Genomic DNA, 10332 nt, shown 5'->3' with positions numbered 1-10332 from the left:
AACTTTTCCAATATTATTCACAGAGTAGCACAAAGGGAATTGAAATATTTGTATTAGAATAAATATTATTTTGTTCTCTGTTTTGCTGTAAGTGCAGTGATGCTCCTTCAAAGACAGTGACTTCAACACAGAGATCTGCTTTGGAGGGCAATTGAAATGTGTTTGCTTCTACAGCTCACTTCCTAAATTTTGGATCCAATATCCTTTAAATCCACTTGCTCTTTGGTTTGCACATTCACTGCCCTTGTTCCAGGAGTGGGATCAGTGGTGGGTGCTGCTCCTCCAAGCTCCTGGGGTCCTGCTGGGCCAACTGCGTTAACAGTGCACTTTTTCCTCTGTGCCTGAAGTGTTTCTTCCTAATATCCCCTTTAATTTGCAAATTAAGGACTGTTCATATATACAAGCCTGAGCTTTCTTATCAAAGACAAAAGAGTTAAAATATGGGAATGGATTTAATGGCATGGCACTTAAAGTATGTTCCTTTCTCAAAGGATGTTCACTTTGGGGAGGGGAAAGATAAAAGAAAGTCTTTTTGTGGTATGAAATAATATAAATTTTTTTCTGAATTTTTGTTTCACACTTTAGGAATAATCTCCTTCCTAATTCTTTTTGCTGGATTCAAACAACCTCTTCCTTGCCTTGCTAGGGCGCAAAGTGCCCTTACTGTTGTCTGGTTCTCCTCCATCTCTCCCTCTACCCTGCTTTTCCAGGCTTCCATGGGCAGCATGAGACACCGAAGGAATGGCAATTTTGAGAGCTCCAGGCTCCTCTATTCCAGCATGTCTCGCAGCATAGACGTGGCTTGCAGCAATGCTGTGAGTACCTGGTGCACGCTGGTGCCTTGGGAGGGGCCACGGTGGTGAATTCGCTCAGGTCAGGAGCAGGATGGGATGGATTTGTCACTTTCCCCTTTGTGGAGACACTTTGCAAACCAGTAACCTTCAAGCAGCAGCTGACACTTGAAACTCTAAGGGTATATTGCCTTCCTTTTGAGCATTGTAGCTCTTCATTGTGCTTTCTCCATCACTTCTGGTTTTAAACTGTGTCCCACATTGCAGCAAGAGACAAATTTGTCTGTGTAAAGAACCAGCCCAGCTTGATGGCCAAGGCAGCCAACATATAGTTCTGTTAAACATCCTTTCATGCCTGAAAGATTGCTGACTCCAGCAATTGTGTGGCAGATTCCCTGCTCCTAATGAAGTTGCAGAACGCCCTAATGGCCGATTCTTAGGACTTCAGCAAGTGCTTCCTTTTATTTTTTTGGCCTTGCACGGTTGTGACTTTTACTGGTTGAATGCGTTCCCTTACATTTCCCTTGTTTTGGATATAATGCTTGTAATGTTTTTTTCTGCTTGGAATAACTTCTTCTACCTGCTGTTTAACCACAAGTGCTGTGTCAAACAGCTGAACTATGGCTGCCTGTCTTCCCTTGGTGTCCCAGGTGAAATCTTGCTCTGTGAATCTAAGCTGTACTTAAAAGCAAACAAAAAACCCCCAACACTTCATCAGCACGTGAGAATTTCTCTTTGCTTTCTTAGCTCGAAGAGGCAGATGAGGGATGAATTTGCATCCCCCGAGTGTGAAAGCTTCTCTGGGGAGTTTCAAGGTTAATAGCAGAGTTAATGGTTAAACAAGCTAGAGAGACTTCACATTCCACTGAGCTCCCATAAAGGAGGACTTGAAGTTGTTCTGGACTCCTGCTGGGGTGTGTGTTGAATTAAAACAGCCCCTACCCTAAAGAACATTCCAGTGTTCTCTTTTTTTATCTTTATTTTTTCTTCTTACCATTGGGAAGAATGTTTGCCATAGTGTTTTAAGCAGTATCTTTGTGTTTACACTGACTGTTCTGTTACTGAGGTCTCTTCTGTTTTGTGAGTTATCAGAAATAAATTTATAAAATTTATCTTCCAGGATTTGGCCAACTTCATCCAAGAAAACTTTAAGAAGAGAGTATGTGTCTTTTTTACAAAAGACACCAAGTCCATGTAAGGAGATATTTTTCTCTTGTTTTTCAAGAATGGGGGGCTGGTACATGAGGGGATTTCTGTCTGCAAAGGCAGGGAGAAAAGTTTTGGGGTTTTTTTTCAGAGCCTGGATCTAGCAGTGCAATCTCACCTCAGTCTCCTTGTTAGAGTTACTCCACAAGTAACTTGATACAAAACTAGGGATCTCATCTTCCAGCAGCTCTGTCACAGGGTTTAATATCAAATTCCCTATTTGAAGCATACCTGGGGCAATGGGATGCTTGAAGGATGCAGCACTGATATTGGTGTATTACAAGGTGTATGCATCAGAGGTTTGCATAATTTAAATTTTCCTTTTAAACCCAAATCACAAATTTTGTGCACAAACCACGAAGTTTTGCTCAGGCTGATGTTCTCTTTAGACAGGGTATTAAGCTGGCTCCATTTTCAGGCACAGGTACAAGTGCAGTGCTGCTTTGAGGACCATGATGCTGCTTTGTGGTTTTGGGGTGGTTTTTTTGTCTCAGGAGAAGCGTGATAAAACTAATACAGCTGCAGAAATCCTGATATTGAGCTCTGAGGGCTCTCTGACACCACTCTTCTCTGAAGCTGGGAGGGAAATTAGTCTCATTTCAGAAAGTCTCACTCAGGGTCCTCCTCTGCCACCAAAAATGGGATGTCTGGCAAGGCACCAACAACGGATGGAGGAGCTCGTTCTCATCAGCTTCTCTTCCTGCAAGCCCTCTAGGAGAGGATTACAGGACTTGCTGGGTTATTTTTGTCTAGATATTTTTAAGGTAAGCTGGTTTCTTTGCAAGGTACAGCAGAGTAAAAGGAACTTTTCTAAAGGAGACAAGCAGTTCCCTTTTCTCCATGTCCTGTATGGAGGCAGGAATGTGAGCTGTGGAGAGAACCTTCAAAATCAAGTCAGCCCAGCACCACCACTAAAGCATGCCTTTGAGTGCCATGTCCATGTGATTTTGGAATACTTCTAGGGATGGTGGCTACACCACAACCATGGGCAGCCTGTACCAATGCCTGACACCCCTTTCCATGCAATTTTTTTTCCCCCTGATATCCAATCTGAACCTCCCCTGGCACAACTTGAAGCTTTTTCCTCTTGTCCTGTCACTTGTCACCTGGAAGAGGAGATGCAGTGGACTTGTCCTGTGTGGTTAAGGGCACAAAGAGGGGAAGAAACTCCTCAGCACAGCCTGGTTCCTGAGCTGGGTTCCACCTCCCAGTGCTGGGCAGAAGCAGGTTTGGGGGGAGGAAGCAGGGTCAGGTGCTGCTCTGCTTTGTCAGGTGCTAAATCCCAGTATAGTCCCACACACAACTGGTTGTGTAGCTACACCTGCTGCTTTCCTTGTTGGCAGAGCTCACTTTTCTGTGCACAAGGTTCCTCAGGGATGTCTATTCCCTCTTCTTTCAGGGGTAACTTATGTAAATATGGATACCCTGAAAATCAGCACATAGAGGGCACCCAGGTTAACACTACTGAGAAATGGAACTACAAGAAGCACACCAAGGAGCTTCCTACTGATGCCTTCGGGGACATTCAGTTTGAAAACCTGGGGAAAAGAGGAAAGGTAAGTGGAAATATCAAGGCTGTTCATGAGGGCCCTGTGGAGTACCAGTGGAAGCTCCTCAAAAGCAAGGAAGGTGAAATGGGTTTTATTCTGATGGCAGGGGAGAAGCTACAAAGGACACAAGCTTCTTTTTCAAGCCCTGAAAATAGGTAACAAAGCATAATTCCTTCTGTGTTACTTGTTGGTTAGGCTGGTCATGGGAGTGAAAAGAAATTTTCTCTTTCCAGGTATGGCAGGAGAATGGGTGAATGAGAGTGAATGGATATAAAATAATCCCTGAATTATTTTATATCCACATAGACCAGGCTGTTCAGGCTTATAAACAATTTCATATTGATTACTTCCCAGGATGGAGAGTTCTGGAGGGATGTAAGATGTCTGTGGAACTTCAAAAGTTTTATTCAATTTATTGGGTTTTTTTCCTTGTGCCTTTGCTCTGAGCATGGACAGCAGAGATGTGGGAAGAAGAAAATAGCTGCTGTTGCTGTTCCTGGTAATTTATACTGATGCTTGTGAGGAGTCACATGTGGCTGAGCTCATCTGCCTCGTCTAAATGGCTGATATTTAACACCAGTGCAGGTTGCTTGGGACAATCAAAATAAACGAGGAAAATCATAGCCTGCTATGTAAATGAATTTGGTTTGTTTTATGCAAAGTAGCAGAAATAAGAGGCACTTGAGTGGGAAATGAGACTGAAAATTTCAAATCAGGCTTAAATAGATCCATGTACTTCACATATTTTTTGATGTGCATGTTTTAGCTTTGTACTGCTTTGTTGTAAGCTGCTGTGTGACTGTAGTGGAACAAAAAGTGCTTTGCTCTGTTGCAGTATTTCAGACTTCTCAAAGGTTAAATGTTCTTTCCTTAGATTGTGTCTTCCCCACTTCCACCTTTGGGAATCAGTTCATGGGCCCTCAGTTGTTTCATGTGGACTCTCAAGGCCACTGTGCATATTTCAGAGCATTCTTTGTTCAAACACTGCACATAGGTCTCCTTGTCCATCCCATTAGAATGTTGGCTGGAATCACACCTTAATTCCCTGTTCTTATTCCCCACACAGCAAGACACCTGCTGCTCCTGCAGATTGCCAAGTATTTTTGGTGGATGCACAGCAGGGAGGACTTCAAACTCAGGGTGACCTGAGAATTGCTGTCAGTTACCAGTGAGGGATGGGAAGTTTTAGACTCTGCATTGTGTTTTTTAGGACACATGCGTCCTAAAATGTTCTGAGCAGAAATGAGATGTGAACAAACCCATAAAGAGGTTTGAGGATGGCTGGGAGAGCTGGGGGTGCTCACATGGAGAGGAGAAGGCTCCGGGGACACCTCAGAGCCCCATCCAGGGTCTAAAGGGGCTCCAGGAGAGCTGGAGGGACTGGGGACAAGGGATGGAGGGACAGGACACAGGGAATGGCTCCCACTGCCAGAGGGCAGGGTTGGATGCGATATTGGGAAGAAATTCCTGACTGTGAGGGTGGGCAGGCCCTGGCACAGGGTGGCCAGAGAGGCTGTGGCTGCCCCTGGATCCCTGGCAGTGCCCAGGTGTTGCCTTCTGATACAAGGCAAGGCGACCTGGTTCTGAGGAACAGCACGGTGACCAAAAACTCTCCAGGGTCGCTCGGGCCAATGAAGCATGCAGACACCAGTGTGGTGGACAGTCAAAAGGCATTTATTATCTCATCTCGTGGGATTTTATAAGTCTAAGGGGTTCTCTACGTCAGAGGGGGTCTGCCTTTACTATCTATGGTTAGTAGGGAGTGGAAAGTTACTGGGTGTGGAATGGAAAGTTACTGGCACTACGGTTTAGGGAGGCTACAATTCTAGGGTAATTTCTTATCTTAGGGGAACAAGGGGTCCTGCCTCTGTGTTACATCGCAAGATCCTCCAACCGCCTGTCCCTATCTACCACATCTCTCCCCCCCTTTTTCACAAATGAATGAGGTAGTCATATACATAGGCACTGAAATGAGGTAGAAGGTTGTAGTTCGACAAGGGAAAGGGGTTTGGTAAACCTGCGTAAGTTTTTGCCAGACAAGTTTAGGACTTGTGCCTGGCAGTGTTCCCTGGTTGCATTCACAGCAATTGTCACCGGGCTATGAACAGGATGTTGGCCCGTTCTAGGCGGGCCTGAACGAATGAGACCAGCTTGTTCAGCAGGCATGGTCCGAAGGTAACTGCTAGAAGCAGCAATGTCAATGGACCTATTAAGGTAGAAATCAGAGTGGTTAGCCATGGTGATTGATTGAACCAGGACTCGAACCAACCCTGTTGGGCTTCCCTGTCTTTCTGTCCCTGACCCAGTCTGTTTCGGAGTTCCGCCATGGAGTCTTGTGGAAGTCCATCCGGAAATCCTTCAGTTTTTGCCTCACAATTGTCATGAGAAAACCACCACCGAAGGGTTAAAAACTGTTGAGCCAGTTGGGAAAGTCTCATGCATATTTAGTGTGTTGACAGATGGTGTCTGCAGAACATGCCATGCTGTATCGAAGGGGCATGCTGCCCTGTTCTGAACAATGGAACTGGACTTTCTTCCAAACTTCAGGCCTGGCTGGACTGAGCTCTGGGGTGGCTCCCCCCCCCTCCAAGAGAAGACCCCTCTTGCCTGTCTTCAACCACCGTGACAGACCAACTGAAATGCGAATCCCCTCATCAAAGAACCAAGAACCCCTCTGGCACCCTACTGGCACCCTATTGGCACCCCCATGGCACCCCCCTGGCCACCTCCTTCCAGAGACTGGGACTGTACCCCCTCCCAACTCAGGGAAGGGGGAGAACCTGCCCAGAGTAAACGTACCTGGGAGCATTCGGCCATGAAAACAATGGAATAATCTATCCTTTTCCCCTCCATGGAAACCTAATTTCGGCCACCCTTCCCCCAACCAAGAACAGTATATCTGGGCTTCGGTTCGACTGCCTCTCTGAGAATCTCCCCAAGACGTGTACCAGCAAGCATCGGTGGCGGGACCCCGAAGGCATCACGTCTTGGTAGCTATACCCCATTCCCTAACTTTCTTTCCTCCCTTTTCCTCTTGTCCTACCCTTCTCTTCCCCGGATCCTCTAACCTAACGCATATTTAGCTGTGGTTACCATCAATAAATTGCATCTTGTTGATTTGTTACTGCAAAACCCCTGTGCCTATGTTGGTTATTTTTGCACCCAAAAATCATTCGTCACCCGTTCATTTCGGGCGGATCTTCACAAGTCTCTAACAACTCCCGTGTGGCCCGCGTAGAAGCAGCACTCCTCTTTCAAGGTGGCACACAGGCCTCCTTGCTGCATGAACAGGAGGTCCAGTCCTCATCTGTTCTGCAAGACCACTTCTGAGAGTGAGGAGACTGACTTCTCTAGAAAGGAAATGGATTTCTCGATCCTTTGCAGGTCCTCATCGATGGTCGTTTGCAGCTGGGACAGTCCTTGGTGCGGGGTCGCTAGGGCTGAGACACCCGTTGCCGTTCCTGCTGCTCCTAAACCAAGCAACATCGCGATAGTTACACCTGTTATTATTTCTATTTTGTGGAGCCGGCTGGGTTCCTCAAAAAGGTGGTACACTTCTTCGTCTGAGTGGTACAGGACCCTAGGAACAATCAGAACTTGGACACAAAAGTCATTAGAGTCATTGAATTTGGCAAGGGACACACAGGGACTCACTCCAGACCGCTGGCAAACCCACATCCCAGATGTGGATGGGACTACCCACTTATTGCTTTTCCTATTGAGCTTGACTACTTTGGTGCAGACGTTGCCTCTCCGCCTAGCTAGGGTTGCATTGCCAAAGCATCTGCCCCGGCCTGTGACTTGACTCAGAATGATTCCTTTGCGAGGGTTATCCCATCTGCACTGATGAGGGGCATCGGCTGTGGAGTAACTGAAGGGAGTGTTTAAAGCGACTCCTTCGTAAAAGGGGGTTTAACATCGTTACAAAGCCAACAGGATTCGGTTAAGTTAGGGTTGGATTCATTCAGGGATACAAAGGTAGCTTCTAACATACGAAGAATTGGGTCTGAGTCTGACCCGGCTGAGCGGTCTATCTGAAAGGCTTCCGCATGGCCAGTCGGGACATTGCTGACCCCTGTGGGTAGGGTTTTAGGGTAGGTCGCGTTTTTCCCTTTCGGCACGCTTTTAATCACTTTGTTTGGTCCGACCGCTCGGGGTGCCGACGGTTGGAGCCTGATAATTCACACATTCACCCTCTCTTTTGACCCTTGAAGGACTACTGTCCACGTTCGGCCTATGGCCCAACTAGGGTGTTCTGGCTGCAAGACCGTCATGTTGTAGCCAGTGCATTTCCGAATTTTTGGGACTTTATGGCGATTTCGATAAAAGCTTCCCTGGAGGAAGACGGGTCTTTTGCAGCCGCTGGGTGCCCAGGTGAACTTTAAGAATTTGTCAGGCTCTTGTGGATCCCACCCAGGCCCCAACGGCCTGGCATCTGTAACTATGGTTTCGCAGCCCCAGTGCCCACAATATCCCCACCCTGGGTGATTGCAGTAGCTTTTCCTGGGTTTGAGTCTGGGCACCAGTAGGATAGGTACATTTGTGTGGCGTGTGGGGAATTGGGGTCTACCTTTGGTTGTCCTGGAAACAGGTCTGTAATGCGGAGCACGAAGGATGGGGTGTTCGGTGTGGTGATTTCTTTGAGCACCTTGTCGTTACTAAGGTGTCGCATGACCCACCTGAATGGCCGAGGGGGGTTGTGGTCTGGGCTGGCTTGCCCTCTGGCGACAAGCCCCAACAGCAAAATCACACAGAAACGCCGTTGATGCTTGGGTCTCACCCGTGCAGGTCTCTTGGGCACTGCCTGACGGCTTGGTGGTCTGTCTCTTTCCTCTGGAATGGGGATGTACGCGTCACGAGGACGTCCCACAAGCATGTCCTGTAAACAGAAACTCGCAATTCTAGTCAGTCTCATTCTGCTTGTTATGAAGGTCGGGCTTGATTGACTTAAGTGGACACCACATGATTTTGCCATCCTTTTTGACAGCTGCGTACCCTCTGCCCATGAGCATCAGCCTCCAGCCCCGTTCCCATTCGCCCAGCTCGTTTCTAATTACAACCTGCGGTCCCTCCTCTAGCGCTCGGGTGGGCCAGTGTTTTTAAACAGGACTGTTTGTTTCATCTCCCCTGGGAAATTTATTCAGTGCTAGCAAAGCGGTTGCCAACATATGCACTTGATCTCCTGGGGGAATGGAATTGGCAAAGCCCTCTGCTTTCGCCAACACTTCTAGCTTGGTTTTCAGGGTCTGATTTGTTCTCTCAACTATGGCCTGCCCGGTACTGTTATACGGGATACCTTGCAATAATGTGATGCCCTGTTTGGAGGCGAATTCCTGTACTGGTTTGGAGGTGAAGTTGGAACTGTTGTCCGTTTTGATCTGCTTGGGAATACCGAGCCAAGCCATGGCTGTCAGCCAGTGCTGGATTGTGGCCTTGGAGTTTGTTTTGGGGTGCTGTGTGGCTATGATCGTTCCGCTATAAGTGTCTACTGTCACTGCAAGCCATGCTCAGGGCTTCAGTAGTTGACACCAGGTGAAGTCCAACTGCCAGATCTCTGAAGGCTTGAGACCTCTCGGGTTGACCCCACAGGTCCATAGGGGTGACTTCTGGCAATGAGGGCAAGTGGCTACCACGTGTTTTGCGTCTGCGGTCGGGATTCCGCATCTCTTCGCCAGTGCTTTGGCTCCGATGTGGAGCGACTCGTGCAGCTGACGAGCTTCCTGCAACGTCCATACGCCTTTTGCTGCAGCATCCGCTTTGTCGTTGCCGATCTGGAAGTAGCCCTTGATTGGGTCATGGCTGTTGATGTGAATGACTGACACGGTGCCCTGTCGCGAGGAGAGTGCTTCTTCCAGCATTAGGGCTGCTGTTGATGTTGACACTCCTGGTCCTGGCATGGCTAGGCAGAGCCTTGCCACGAACATAGAGTCCATTACTATGTTGAGGTGTTAGTCTTGGAAGAGTCCGCACGCCAAGACCACTGCTGCTGCCTCCAGCTGTTGCACTGACAGTGTGGGGTCACACGCTTTGACGCAATGCCATTGCTCTCCTGCCTGCCACACTGCTGCTGCGGTTGAAGTCATGGAGGAAGCGTCTGTGAAGACCGTTGGTCCTGGCTGCAGCCGGTCCTTGACCTTTGGCAGCATGTCCATGTCGACAATGGTCAGCAGCTGAGTCCAGGGTGGTCTGGCAGAGTAGGAGATTTCTCCTCCGAAGCCAGTGAGAACAAGGGCTAGGTGCTCCGATATTTTGGCTGACTCCGTGGTCGGCTGCTTGCGGAAAGGAAGGTGGATGCTTGTCGGCTCTGTCCCTAGGTGTTTCAAGGCGAGTTTCCTGCCTTTCATGATGAGGTTAGCGATGCATTCAATTCCCGGGGAAAATGCACGAGCAGGTCTTCCGAGGACCACCCATTGGATTGGTCGGGCCTTTTCAGAAGGTCCTTGAGCCAATGCTCCCACTCCCCCCTTCGGTGTAAAGTGGACGTATAGGTCCAGTGGCACAGCTGGGTTCCACCTGGCGAGTGTGCCAGTGGACATCTGGCTTTCGATGAAGTCAAGGTGTCATGGTTTGACCCGGAAACAGGATTTCTGGGATGCTGTGTGGATGGGGCCAATGAGTGCTCAGATTTGAATATTGCCACCTGGCCTAACCACTGGGCACTGGGTCCACCTCCGAGAACACAGGGTAAAAGCAGGGCTCTCCCCCTGGCAGTTGCTCTTTGGATTTCCGGCGGTGAAGGAGTTGAGTCTCTCCCCCGGCCCAGTTGCTGGCTGGGCTGGGGGAGG

The sequence above is a fragment of the Zonotrichia leucophrys genome, chromosome W (genome assembly GCF_028769735.1).
Source record: "Zonotrichia leucophrys gambelii isolate GWCS_2022_RI chromosome W, RI_Zleu_2.0, whole genome shotgun sequence".
NCBI classification, from domain to species: domain Eukaryota; kingdom Metazoa; phylum Chordata; class Aves; order Passeriformes; family Passerellidae; genus Zonotrichia; species Zonotrichia leucophrys.
Note: the sequence above shows the minus strand (reverse complement) of the source record.